Source organism: Lepidochelys olivacea (genome assembly GCF_965140295.1).
Source record: "Lepidochelys olivacea isolate rLepOli2 genome assembly, chromosome: 9".
NCBI lineage: Eukaryota > Metazoa > Chordata > Testudines > Cheloniidae > Lepidochelys > Lepidochelys olivacea.
In genome coordinates this window covers 94,251,382-94,265,621 of record NC_140419.1, presented here as the reverse complement: position 1 = coordinate 94,265,621, position 14,240 = coordinate 94,251,382, and the positions used below count along the sequence as shown (strand labels likewise).

General features: G+C 39.4%; 1 long non-coding RNA gene across 1 annotated transcript in view; it reads right to left on the bottom strand.

Annotated features, from left to right (window-relative positions):
- Positions 1-14,240, bottom strand: part of LOC311525749 — a 238,184-nt gene that overhangs the window by 100,141 nt on the left and 123,803 nt on the right. The window contains exon 2 of the long non-coding RNA XR_014712856.1: positions 8,000-8,101. This is a non-coding gene — a long non-coding RNA (uncharacterized lncRNA). The remainder of the gene's footprint in view (positions 1-7,999; positions 8,102-14,240) is intronic.

Sequence of the window (14,240 nt, the reverse complement as noted above, 5' to 3'; positions counted from 1 at the left end):
TGATTGGCTATACTGTACTGTTTATGTTTTGTGCAAATATGAGAAACCGAGCACGATATTTTGATACTTACCCCAGAAGTAGTCTGTTTGAAGTTAACGGGACTTTATATAGCAAGGTGCTGTTCAACAGGAGTTATAATATCAGAATCTGGCTCCAAGAGTACCTTGAGGTCCTACCTCAAACCAGATGACCATCCAGCTTTCTTCCTCCATCCTTCCCTCTTCCCCATAAAAAATATCCCTCTACCTCTTAGAAAGCCCTTTGGGATCCTTCAAGATGGAATAGGTTATTCTACAGATCGAATAATATTTTACTGTCATAACACCTTTCTTGAAGCTACTAAGATTTTAGATGAGGCTAAGAGTTTTCCTGTGCTATTTGCTTGCCATTAAGTGAGATTCCCATAATTACAGAAGAGGAATAAAATGAAATTCTGCCCAATATTTTAGCAAATTACAGGATATGACTTTATGAAAAGGTAGTCTAATAATCAGTGCTGTACATGCAAGATAATACTTATTGGTTAATATGGAACAACACGACTGGTAAGAAGCTAAACAAACACAGGCTCTCCTGCCATGAAAGCACTAATATGGAAGACATCTGCAAGTTTAATTTGTTGAATTTATTTTAAAAGCTATTTAATTTTTTCATTTCCACTGATGCTTGCAATCCCTTAGAACTGCAGGAATTATTAGTTTCCCAGGAGGCTTTTCCAGCATATTCTGAACCCTAATTCGTTAGTCTCTAAGGTGCCACACGTCCTCCTTTTCTTTTTGCAGATACAGACTAACACAGCTGCGACTCTGAAACCTTTTATTTTGTTGTTATCTAATCAGGATGTTTGTGCACTTTATGAAAGTGAACATTCTGTATGAGACCAGAACTGTGAGTAATGCATTCTGGTTGCATACACATATCCATGCCCTCAACCTTAGGACCTTCAGTACCAAAAGCCCCTACCACTTCAGATAAGTCTCTGTTAATTATGCAGAAAAAACAAGACTAATAATTGCTGAGGAAGACGTGATTATACACAATAAGCCAGAGTGTTATACCAATTCCACAAAGGGATGAGTGACCACAAAAGATTTTAATTCCCTGCATAGGACTGATATTTTGATAAAGAACTTCTACATGCTATTGTGACCTTTGTTTACCTGGGATCTAGTTTGACCTGTGTACCTGTGTATTTACGAGTACTGTATGGAAATAAAACCTATTCGGGGCATTTTTTGAAAAAGTCTTTAAAAAAATCTTCCTCTTTATGTACACTGACAACTCTCAATTGCTACAGTTTGGATATTCACTACGCCAAGCTACCCTCAGCTTTAATGCTTGACCAGTCTCCCTTCAGTAGCTGATCATCACCTCTGCATAACACATTTCTCCCTCAAGCAGCTTTCCCTTTTTTTCACACAATCTGTGAGAGCAAAGGATATATACCAACACTTTTCCAAACAGCTTTCTCTCTGCTAGAAATGTCCACTCCTCTGAACTATGTTACTTATTTATGCACATTGTTCATTTCAACTAGAGAAGATTCAGCATTGTAATAATATCTTTGCTTTTTCCTCAGCCCTATATTCATATTTTTGATGTCATTATCTGCATTGCCAGGATGATATCCACTGTTTGGTAAAGGCAAATTTCCTTCATATCTTTCCCTAACCCATACAGTGTCAGATTTCTTTCCTTCTTTTTTCCCTTTGGAAAACATTGTTCATAAAAGAAACTTTTAGTTATGACAACAAGAGCAGTGGAAGCCAAGCACAGAGGCGACATTCCAGGATGGCTTTTTTGTAAAAGAGATGTTGCCTTGTGCTGTAGGATCCTGATTTGCAAATGAGCATCGTGAACTTAATGAGTGTCTGCATGACCCTCTTTGGAACACTGGATAAATCAGGCTGTTCTGTTATTATAATGTTTTGAGTATGCTTCCCAAAGTTGTACAGTTAAATGACCCAAAGCCCTTTGAATAAATTCCATGGGATTTCTTAACTACTAAGAGATTCACCTTGGTAATGATTCAGTTAAGAGAAATCAGCTTTTGCTTTGTGATCTTCTCATCCAAACTGTGCCCTGACAGCACAGTCCAATGCAGAAAAGACACCCTCCTTATATTTAGAACGTATATTTAGGAGCAATTCTGAAAAGTACCGAGTAATAAACAGAATCCATCAGTTCTAGTGTATGAAGTTTCATGAAAATACACACACTGGAATTTATAGAGCAGCTATTTTGTTCTTTAGGTACTCATTAAGAAAAAACCCACAGGAGGAGATTTGCAGTTGGGTGCTTTAATTCCCATTGACAAATAATGAGAATTAAGCTTGTAAATGGCATTTGTGCCTTTGAAAAACTCCTCCATTTCCAGAGCTGTAACAACATTACTGTAAAAGTCTTTTATAGCTGTTGAAGAGGAACAGAGCTATTGAAATAAATTGGTTTTTAATATATTATAAATGATTGTGACATTTACTGGGATGTACAGGGTCTATTTCACAATAGAAAGTAGTCATGTTTAAACAGCAGCTGTTGGACAAAAATATACTTGGAGCTTTTACAAATGCATAAGAAGATAATGTATGACTAGCATAACTGATACATTTTAATACACATTTTAACCATTTTTTATTGGAACAACATACAAGAAGTATTATTCGTGTTCAGCTGTGGCCACAGGTTTGTGTCCAAAGTCATTTTCTGATGAGCGAGTTGGATCTTTTCTGGTGATGTCACAGAAGTGCACGAACTCCCACACCATAATGATGCACAAAAATGACGATGATGGGAACAAAGAGAAAAACACCTCTGCTCACAGGGCTTGTTCCAAACCTCACTGCAATCATGGGAGTCTTTGACATCAACAGGCTTTGGATCAGAACCATAACAATGTATGCTTAGAAAAAAGGGGGATTTTAGTATTTTTCCTGCTCAGTTTCTCATCTTTAAAAAAACATCTTCTATATGGAACAGGGAGTTTCCTCTTAAAATGTCATTCTTTGGCAATTGTGGTATATCTAGTTATTTGTGCATCTTCTCGTTCAAACTGTTTTGTCAATACTGCAAGTGTAGTGGTGTGCTTATCTAGAGGGGCAGATACTATTTGGGGAGGCAGAGCAGATGCAGCATGTTAGAGAGATAATACAGATTTCTGTACCATTTCATGCAGACTTTTATTGTATTCTTTCCCCCATTCCTTTCATATAAAATAAAAAAGCTTTCAGACAGAGTATATGCTCTTTGTACAAGGAAGACATATCAGATACAAAAAGCCAAAGCTTATAATCGAAGGAAAGGGGATTATTTATCACTCATTTGTTATCAATTATTTGTGTTACCAGGATCCCCTCTCCTGGTCCAGGATGCTGTGTTTATCTGTACAGAAGAAAAAGTTGGTCACCGTCCCAAGGAGCTCATGCCTCTAGTTTCCAATTAAATGGTAAGATTTTTGGGGCAGGGAATAGAGCTGCTGTGTGTCTGTGTAGTGCTTATCACAATAGCACTGTGATCCTGACTGAGCTTGTTTTATGGCATTACTAAAATACAAAAACTAAATACGAATAACTGCCATAACTGATCCCTAGTAATTATGGGGTTTTGTTTCATTTCCTTCAAAATTACCATGAAGTCTCCGGGCTGGGCACTTTTTGTCTAGTGCCTGCTATTATGCTATGCTGGTTGGAACGCTCAGGTACAATTGAAATAAGGAAAAAGTTACTAGCAACATTCTTTCCTTTTGGTGGCTATCAGGAAGTAAAAGAACCCAAAGTAGAACAACCCACAGATAACGAAACAAATAGTCACTCTTGCCAAAAGAGTATCAACATCTTCTGTTTTCAAGACATGCCAGCTGTTTTTCGGAGGTAGCTAAGTTATTGACCAAGCCAAAAATGTAACTGTAGGGCATTTGAGGGTAGCTAGAGTAATCTGGCATGTCACATTGTACCAGTAACATGTTGTATCACAATATGGCATTTGCAATTAGCGATGTGCATGGACAGAAATATCCTCAACTGTCGACAGAATGGGATAATATCTTACCTCTCAGGTGACCTGACACATTGATTATTTACAAGACTGAAATGCTAAATGAAACAAAAAGTAGTAAAAGTGCAAGATTGGAAATATTTCCCAAAGGCACTAGGGGCTAGATTCACAAAAACCTTTAGGCAACGCTCAGCATCGCCACACCTTGCTTTTAGGTGCCTAGAAAATCTCTGGGATTCACAAAGCCTGAGTTTGGTGCCTAGGCTTCCTATGCCATGAATGAGGAAAGATAAAAGCCACAAAAGCCAGCCCATTAGGCAGCTCTCCCACCTAAGCTAGACTGTGGGAATGCCAAACTGAGGTGTGAGTTAGAGATAGGTGCCTCCCTCTGCTTGGGAATCTCAGCAGCAAACCCTCTCTTGAGGTTTGGTGCCTATGTTTTTTTTATGCAAGAAGCGGGAGGGAGAGGACTGCCCTCCTAACTTGTAGCCCATTGGTTAATGGGATGTAGAAGATTGCTGGTTCAAGTCAGCCCTTTGCTAGAGGGAGTTGAACAGGGATCGGCCACATCTCTGATGAGTGTCCTAGGACATTATCCTCAGCAGAACAGCTTCAGAGGTAGAGGCTGAGGGGACCCCACATTAGAGTCTGTCCTAGCCTTGTGGTTAGAGCACCCACCTGAGTTGTGGCAGATTTTTGTTCAGGTCTCTTCTCCCCCTCAGGTAGAGGGCAATTTGAACCAAGGGTCCCCACATCCCACATGAGCACCCTAACCAATGGGATAGAAGTTATGAGGGAGGTCTTTGCTGCCATGTATAAGCTCATGCATAGGGGCCGATTCAGAAGGTGAGCTCTGAGCATGCTTACCAGATTGGGCCCACGGCTGAGTTAAGTGAAGGAACACCTATCTTCTCCCATATTGTGCATTGCTCTAGGGTTTAGGACACCTGCCATGGGGTTGCAGTGCACATGTGCAGAGGCAGGAACATAGATACCTAGGAAATTTATTGCAAAAAATTAAGTACCAAACAATTTTCAGAGCCTATAGGCTTTGGTGGCAGCTGAATGGGGGCTTTGTGATCCAAGTGGGCCTGATTCTGGGATTTAAGCACCTAAAGTGGCAGTTAGGTGCGGTTTTTTTTGTGAATCTAGCCCTAGAACTGCTTCTTACTTGGTTTTGGGACAACCTCCACGTTATTTCATTTTGGCTGAACATTAGATATATACCTAAACCATCATCAGAAAGCGTGTTTATTCCATTTTTCCACTGTGAACAGCAAAAATGTAACGTTGTGAATCACAAAACATACTGTGCTCTTAATGAATACCTTAGGCTCAGGGTGAAGCAGTAAAAGACAAAATAAAGGAATTCCTGATTTTTTAAAAAATTAAACATGCTACTGTAAAATAATGTAACACTATTATATAAAGGACAGATTGAAAAGATCCTCTACACAACAGCAGAATATGCAACCTAAGATGCACTGCTGACCTTCACAAAGGAAATGGAGGAAAAGGCAGAAATGTGAAGGAGAAATGTACTGTGTCTACACTGACCAGTGAGAGAATATTTCTGGAGTGCATTTTTTTAAGAAAAAAGTCTTTTCACTTGTCATCATAGATCCATTGGCAAAGAAGGATTCCTTTGCAACATGACATTCGACATCTATTCGACATTGGTGAGGCCTCATCTGGAGTACTGTGTCCAGTTTTGGGCCCCGCACTTCAAGAAGGATGTGGATAAACTGGAGAGAGTCCAGCGAAAGGCAACAAAAATGATTAGGGGACTGGAACACATGAGTTATGAGGAGAGGCTGAGGGAGCTGGGATTGTTTAGCCTGCAGAAGAGAAGAATGAGGGGGGATTTGATAGCTGCTTTCAACTACCTGAAAGGGGGTTCCAAAGAGGATGGCTCTAGACTGTTCTCAATGGTAGCAGATGACAGAACGAGGAGTAATGGTCTCAAGTTGCAGTGGGGGAGGTTTAGATTGGATATTAGGAAAAACTTTTTCACTAAGAGGGTGGTGAAACACTGGAATGCGTTACCTAGGGAGGTGGTAGAATCTCCTTCCTTAGAGGTTTTTAAGGTCAGGCTTGACAAAGCCCTGGCTGGGATGATTTAACTGGGAATTGGTCCTGCTTCGAGCAGGGGGTTGGACTAGATGACCTTCTGGGGTCCCTTCCAACCCTGATATTCTATGATTCTATGATTCTATGACTCGGTAATCTTATGAGCACATGTTCTTCTCATAAAACAATTCATGCTTCAAACTTGGTTTGCATTTGTTGAAGCAAAAGGTACAAATACTGGGTATGTGACAGTGCCTTGTTTAATAAATGTCTTAATTCATCCTGCTCTTAGGTAATGACTTGCCACTTAGGCAATCAGCAGAGTTTGATGGGGTCACTGAGAACTGCAGAATAGGCCACTACCACTTGAGCTAAAGGAGTATCTCCACCAAGTGACAGCAATGGTAGGCTATTGTCCTCTATGTTCACAGACCACCACAAGGGGATGAAACACTTGCTTTGCCCCTGTATTACATTCGCACAGTTCCCTATATGCAAATTTGTTGGTCTTCGGAGCATCTTGAGCACATATTAAATGTGTTTGAGTGAGTAAAGTAATGACAAACTTTATGTACCACTAGAAACTTTACATAAACTACCACTTTTCAAGGCAAAAATATAGCGCACATACTAAGTTTTTGACAATTTACAAATATCATCCAATAGGGAATATTATAAATTCTGCCAGTCATGAGTGATGCAGTTGTTGTTTTGGTGGGAAGGAAAGGGAGACCGTGATAATGGAAATAATGTATCTTAAGTAATATTGCAGGAAAACAGGAATTTTCCTCCAGAATGAAGTAAAAAAAATTCCGAAGTGGCAGTTTCTCACCTTTACAGGCTGCCTTTTGATTTACTGAAAAAATCATACACGTGAGGGGACACTGCAAAACAATTCACTTTTACAAAGGAGCCAGGCAAAAATGTCGTTTTCCCCACAGGTACTGCAAATCTTTTTTGCACAATCCGAAACAATGTATTTTTCCCTGGCTTCATATAGAAAAATAGAGCTATGCTGTTACAGTTGTACCACTGTAGCATTATCCATGATCATCTACGTAATGTACAAAATAATTACATAATTGTTTCATATACACACAGTGCTGTTCCCAATGATTCATGTAATAGCAATTGCTGTGTGAGTTATTTGTGCTGTGAAATCCTTCCATGCAGGTGGCTTTGCACTGTGCTTCTTAAGATTATGTGGTTTGGTTACGTTTACGGTGATGGTGCATGACTGATAGATTGCCTATTATGCTTGTCACAGGTTTATAATCTACTAGTTGTCCACTGAGGTGTAGCTCAGTGGTATAAATAGGACAGCTGATGCCCTTCAGCTACTTTAAGGTCATGCAGGAGGCCTCCTGCCTGAACAGATCCATATGGCTATAGACTAGGTTTCCTGGCAATGAAAGGTTTCAGAGCACCAGCCGTGTTAGTCTGTATCCGCAAAAAGAACAGGAGTACTTGAGACTAACTTGAGTACCTTAGAGACTAACAAATTTATTAGAGCATAAGCTTTCGTGGGCTACAGCCCACTTCATCGGATGCATAGAATGGAACATATAGTAAGAAGGTATATATATACACATACAAAGAAGGTGGAACTTGCCATACAAACTGTAAGAGGGTAATTAATTAAGATGCGCTATTATCAGCAGGAGAAAAAACTTTTGTAGTGATAATCAAGATGGCCCATTAAGACAGTTGACAAGAAGGTGTTAGGATACATAACATGGGGAAAGAGATTTAATATGTGTAATGACCCAGCCACTCCCAGTCTCTATTCAAACCCATGTTAATGGTATCTAGTTTGCATATTAATTCAAGCTCAGCAGTTTCTGGTTGGAGTCTGTTTTTGAAGCTTTTCTGTTGCAGAATTGCCACCCTTAAGTTTTTTACTGAGTGGCCAGAGAGGTTGAAGTGTTCTCCTACCGGTTTTTGAATGTTAGGATTCCTGATGTCCGATCTGTGTCCATTTATTCTTTTGCATAGAGACTGTCCGGTTTGGCCAACGTACATGGCAGAGGGGCATTGCTGGAAATGAAAGACCAAGGAGAATTAATACAGGCTTTGTCTTAGCTATAAATGTCCTGGCTTGTTTGACACTAAGGAATGTGGTTTCAGTGCTCAAATGAGTATTGAATTGCTTCCACTTAACAACCCTTTTTCGGACAATGACCCAGGTCCTCAGCTGGTATAAATCAGTGGGGCTCCACTGAAGTCACTTTACACAGGTGGAAGAACTGACACTACATAATCCCTGTTGAGGCTACGGCGTCACATATCCAGACTTTGCGCAATCCCCCTCTCACACATCATCTTCTTTTAGGAGACTTTTATATCCTCACAACCCAACTGCATCTTAAAGCCAAGGTTCAGTAGACTAATTTAAACTTTGTTGTTACCAAATAGGGCTTTGAAGGGGTTCTAGGTTTCATCCTGACCACACTGCCAAGCCAGCTACATAGCACCATTTTGACAAAACAAACAAAAAACACAAACACTTAAAATTTGCCTATGAGCTTTTTTAAAACTTGGTTGTTAAACCAGAGTAGATTGTGCCATAAAGGTGACCTCAGTAATCACTCTCATAAGACAATATTTGAGACCTGGGGTGAAATCCTGCCACAATGAAGATAATGACAGGTTTCAGAGTAGCAGCCGTGTTAGTGTGTATCCGCAAAAAGAACACAAGTACTCGTGGCACCTTAGAGACTAACAAATTTATTTGAGCATAAGCCCACGAAAGCTTATGCTCAAATAAATTTGTTAGTCTCTAAGGTGCCACAAGTACTCCTGCTCTTTTTAATGAAGATAATGAGAGACTTGTCACTGTTGTCGATGGGGTCAGGAATTCACTCAAGTTCTAAAACCATTTGGAATCTCTGGAAGGAATCCCTTTGACGTCAGTGGGGTTGAAACAGTGTTCATTCCTACAGGCTCCTGACATTTCTGAAAATTAGACTTGAATGAATGGTCCTATGTTAATTCTTCCAACTCTACGCTCCTTGGTACTGAGGTTTGGTGTGTGTGTGTGTATTTGTTTCCAGATACTGGCTTAGCCATTATTCTAACATCCACTTGGTTCAATCTAGCGGTAGATCAAATTGTAAGCTGTTCCGCACATTGTTAGTATTATCATTTATTACTTGTATTAGAGTAATACCTAAAGGTCTCAATAAAAATCAGGGCCCCATTATGCAAGGTACTGTACAAACACAATTGCACAACTATTTTACTCTCTCTTGATATTTGTTTTGTATAACTATAATTTCATTATTAACATGCTTCACAAACTCGCATTTACTACACAAATATTGTACATATGTACGCTGCCACCCTTTATGTTATTCACTGTTCGTATGCAGCGAAAACTATGTAGAACTAACTAAACACTCTTGTATGAGTCTCTGATGAGGGCTTCAACTACTCTCACATCCTACTACAGGCATTCATTGGTAATTGCATTTCCTTTAGCTTTCCAAAACGTATGCCCTGAAAAACAAAAAGATAATTGAGAACTACATGCAAACAAGGGTTTTTATTTACATCTACTTCACATTACTGTCACAGATAATTGCAGACCTTAATGAGAATAGGTTATACATCTTTAATGGATCAAATTGAAGTATGATAGATATCTGAAGTAGATTTCACTCTTTTTTAAAGGAAGCAAATGCATTAAAAAGATCAATTAGGGAAAGCACCGGTTGGTTGAAAGCTGATGATATGATGGAGTGCTTCTCTCATAAGTAAAGAGCTATTTATTAAAATAATATTAATTATTAATTTAACTCCATTTTTGATTATTGAATCATTCAAGAACTAATACACCTTTTTCTTTAAGGTATTTGCTATTCAGAAGTATTTGTCAAATAGTTTGGTCAAATAATGTTTAGGCCATGGGTAGTTTGAGAATTGTCCACTTTTTCAATATACAAAGCCTTATTTTGTGTGTGTGGTTGGTAATTTAAATCACAGCATTGTTTCTGCTTCCTCAATATAGGCCAGAAATTTCTGAAACAGAAGAATAATGAATAACAAATAGCAAATAATGAAAAATGAACAGTACACTTATCTGAATTTACACGATTGTTTAGGTGATATTCAAATCAAGACAAGAAGAGATATTCTTGCAAGCTTTTGGTCTCATTCAAACCCAGCTAGGAAAACAGGCCACTTCTGGTTTTGGATCAGGCTGTAAACCCACCTCTGTTACCCCTCTCCTCACCCCAAAACAAAATATTTTAAGGGGGTTGGATATATAGTTGTAAACTTGCCTCCTCTCCAGGAGTTACCATCTAGTCACTGTTTAGTGATCAATGTGAAATGAACTGGTATTTTGGTGGATAAGTGTCTAGTCCACAAACAGCATCACCACAATTGACACTAGTGGATGCTCTTATTACATGTCTTGGCTGAACAGAACAGAAGATTCTTCTAGGTCCTGGTTGAGTCAGTTGGTTGGTAAGTATAGGAAAGCCTTAGCCTGAATGACTGCAGCATGTGCTCCCACATAAGAATTTCAGATTACAGGGCTAAAAATTGACAGTTTTTTAAGCACTAAATTCTTTTGAAAAGGTAGCTAGAGTTTTATGGTTGGATGCTCAACTGGTGTAAACTTGTATAGCTCCACAAGAGTCAATGCAGATACCTTGATTTATACCAACTGAGGATCCCATCCATTGTCTTCAAATTAGATGCTCATTGACACCTGTGAAAGTGCCATTACCTTCAGGTGTTACTAACTGGAATTTAGCAAACAATGTGTTGAATACGCAGAGGGAAGAACTGCATTTCTACACCTCTGAGCTGTGTTGCTTCTGCAGTAACAATTTACTTTACCTCTAAAGTACACATCTGGCTTGGAATACAAACAAGAAGCTGATCTGTTAAGTAAGGTGGAGTCATTTTTACATAGTCATTTTTCAGAGAAGTACTGCACAAGTGGTTCCTTTTAATCCACACTCTCTGGCAGAGTTTAACAAATTCCTAGCCACTATCATTCCTTAGCTACTTGTCTATAATATTTTGTAGTCAGCCGGTGGAAGCTCTAATAATCTTCAGTAAAATTACCACCAACTTTGACAATATTAAGTGTTTATCTTAAAGACCCAGCTCCTGGATTCATGGGATTATGTAGGAATCTCAGGTGCAGTTAAAAAAAGCAAACAAGTTTTTATCCCTCATGATTATGGAGCAAAGCTTGAGAAGGTGATCTCAGTGTACCCCAAAGACTCAAACACCAGAGGACAAACAAAAAGAATCCAACATGCATTATTTTTAAAATCTCCTGATTGGGGAGGGAGGTGCTCATTCACAATTTTTTGAGTGCTTGAGGTTGGAAATACCAAGTGCTACCCTTGATTTACACCAGTGTAACTGAGAGGAGAACATACGTCCTTGTGTTGTGAGCTTCCACCCACGGCTGGCATTAGGGGTAACAAGCAGGGCAATTGCCCAGGACCCCATGCCACAAGGGGCCCTGTCCAGTGGGACCCGGGCTTCAGCTCCAGACATTCAATGTGTGAGTGGGTAAGGGAGGCGGGGTGGAGGCACACTCCTTAGTTTCTGCCCTGGGCTCCCTCGAGTCTAATGCTGGCCCTGCTTCCACCAGAAAGACACAGTGCCGTCTTACTTTTTGTGAATGCACAGAACAGGAAGTTCCTGGTCTCCATTCAGAGCTTAAATTGTGCTGGGCTTGTCTGGGGCTCAATGTGACCTTGCATGCACCACCTCTTTCTTTACAATTTACACATCCTCCTTCCTGGGAACTGGAGACCTAGTAGCTCTATGGTTCTACCTGCCACACACACACACACACACACACACACACACACTTCTCAGACAGTGAAAGAGGTAGGGCTGGTTTTAAGCACAAACACCAAAAAGCATTGTGCTGTTGACGGCTCACAGAGAACTCACAACTAGAGCTGACCAAATAACTGAGGTTTTTGGTTTGCTGGCCAAACCAAAAAATAAAATAAAACAACAACATAAAAAAAATTGTGAGTAGGAGGATTTTGTTTGTTTTTTCTTGCTGTAAAATGAAGACAACAAAAATTGTTTCTGGAAAAAGAAAATATGTTTTGCTGGACCCAAAACAAAACCAGGGGGTGGTATGTCACTTTATTTAGTTTTGGGGTGTACATTATCCTTTAAAAAAAACACTTAAAAACAAACCAGTTAACTTTTAAATGAATTGAAACATTTCACGTAAAAAGTGTAAAATCATTTCAACTATTTTTATACATTGTTCAGCGAAGTGAATTTGACCCAAAATTCACCAATAGTATTGGTTGCTCCAAAATTGCATTTTTCAGCACATACACTATTGAACCAAAAATGTTCGCCCAACTCTGTGGGCAACTCACAATCCACTTCTTGTATGGGAGGCACACTTGTGGTCCAGTTTTCCCTCCTGCCTCATGACCAGGAAGACTTCCATTTCTTGCAGTGAACTTTTGACAGGGTGTTCTCCGTGGGGACCCTCTGACTTGAAATTCAACACCCTGGCCCTAAATAGACCATGTTGGGGTTCCTTCACCACATGTTGAAAAGTCCTACTTTTTTTGGTCAGGTGTTTGGGATGAGATGAGGGGAGTATCCTCTGCAGCAGGTCCAGATTTTGGGGGATTGGCTTCTGTTTTTTCTGTGGCTTTCTATTATATTTCATTGCCATGAACTCCATTTTTAATATTTTGTCAGAATGTCTGGAGCCAGAGCTTGGGATAGGCAACTCTTTGTATATTCTAAATTGAAATAAATAAAAGGGCTCAAAACAGGCAGAAGAGAGCCCTGAGACAGTATGTCAGTGCTTTAAATGCATTTTTTCCTCCAGGGGCAAACAGAATTTTAGGTCCCATGTTGGAAATATACAGTTCTGTGATCTGAGTCGGGCTAGTCAGAGAGATAACAGAAGAGAAATATTGTTAAGACTGAACCCGTGAGTTTCAGATACTGATACTGAACATCGTGAGTTTCAGAGAGAAATGAAAGAAGGATAAATCATGAGAGAAAGTTGTCCACACGCCTCAGCTACTTTAGCTTCGTCCACTGTACAGTCTTTGCAGTATCAAAGAAATGCAAGTTAGATGGACAGAGCTATGTAATTTGCTGCTCCTATCTCCAGTGTTTCTGGGGAAATTTCCCGTTAAATACCACCTCCAGAAGAAGGAACACATGACTGATAATATACAATACTGACTGATAGTTTGAACAGCCCAGTATTCTCTATTCCTCCTGTGTGGGAGAACCTGCAAAACAGCCTACTGTACATTTTAGAGTAGCAGCCGTGTTAGTCTGTATTCGCAAAAAGAAAAGGAGTACTTGTGGCACCCTAGAGAATAAATTTGTTAGTCTCTAAGGTGCCAGAAGTACTCCTTTCCTACTGTATATATGGCTCCAGTGAGTGCTAAGCAGCTCCTCACCTGCATGAGCATCACAGGTTTGGGTTTTTTTTTCCCCACCATAAATCTTTTACTCTATAACATGTTTCTGTTAAAAAAAATGCACTAAAGCAACTCCATGACAATGCATATAATGCTCAGTTATAGGAGTATGGCAACATTATAATACAAATACACACACAAACAGGTTTCATCAGACAACTGAGTATCTTTGGAACCTTCAAAATCAAAAAGACGAGAAAAAGGACAAGAGGAAGTAGAATGATAATTGAAAAGGCCAGTAAACTAGAGGAAGAACCCAGAAGAAACATGGCCATATTTCATAAGTTTACATGAATCAGCAGCCCAGTAAGAAGAGATTCAACCGTGCTATGGGACAAGCAGAAATAGTTCTATAAATATTCTGTGCAAAGAACAATTTGGCATGTGTTATGTAAAAGAAACGTTCAAGATATCTTTAAGCCTGCCAGCACTGGCAAAGTTCCGAAGATGAAATATTTGAGTAAGATCATGTACCAAGGGATTGCTCAAGGGTATGGTTTCCAAGATGAGATCTGAATATTTAGAAGGCTAATTACTGATATGTTACAAAAAAGTTCAGGTGATATGGCTGGCTGCAAATGAAAGAGCTAAAGATTTATCAGTTTACAAAAGGGATATCTTTCTTCCCTTTCGGAACATTAAGTTAGGAGAAAGATGGTTGTATATCTGCAAGGAAATAGAATAAAAACTTTAATATGATCAGTATAATTATAATACTATCT